We start from the raw sequence: 802 nt of genomic DNA, 5'->3' as shown, positions 1-802 counted from the left end.
TCTCTCTCTCTCTCTCTCTCTCTCTCTCTCTCTCTAGGTGAGATGAGGTGGGGAGACCGGGGATGGCTGTAACAATGTGTTGTTAACGTGCGTTATTTATCTAAAACTTTGATGTGATATTCCCATATTTATCTGCTACAAATTAAAATAAGGTACAACAAGTACCAGTGTTACAACCCACCTTCACTACCTGGGTGAGTTATGTTGCAACAGTTGAAACATTTTAATTTTATGCATTTATTTAATGGTATTATGGTAGCCCTCATCACTACTACAACCCAAACCCATTTCATTTTAAAGAGTTTAATTTCAAAGTATAAAGGGTAAACAAATAATAAATGTCTTAATTTAAACCATAACATATAATTGGAAATACATGTGGAGGCTAACATCTCAAAACATAAAAGCAGAGCTCAAGAATTATGTTTTTGTCCAGTTCATGGAACAAAGTAAGAATGGCTTTATTTATTTTTAACCCAAACAAGGGTCATCATTTGCTCACCCTCATGGCATCCCAGTATGACCTACTTTCTTCTTTAAAACATGAAAAAGTATTTTTTTATGTCAATGGTCAATAAAAATGTCAGTGGTCAATAAAACTCTTTGATTCCCAATATATGATTCCCAATGTGTGTGTTTCACAGAACAGAAGAAAGTAAGTCATACAGGTTTGTAAAGACAAGAGGGTAGATTGACAACATAATTTTTATTTTGGGGTGAACTATCCCTTTAATGAAAAATAAAAAAATATTATTTCCAGTACATATACAGTACAAATACATTGCTAAAAAATTAAATGTTA

The sequence above is a fragment of the Sinocyclocheilus anshuiensis genome, unplaced genomic scaffold (genome assembly GCF_001515605.1).
Source record: "Sinocyclocheilus anshuiensis isolate Anshui unplaced genomic scaffold, SAMN03320099.WGS_v1.1 scaffold577, whole genome shotgun sequence".
Classification (NCBI taxonomy): domain Eukaryota; kingdom Metazoa; phylum Chordata; class Actinopteri; order Cypriniformes; family Cyprinidae; genus Sinocyclocheilus; species Sinocyclocheilus anshuiensis.
Note: the sequence above shows the minus strand (reverse complement) of the source record.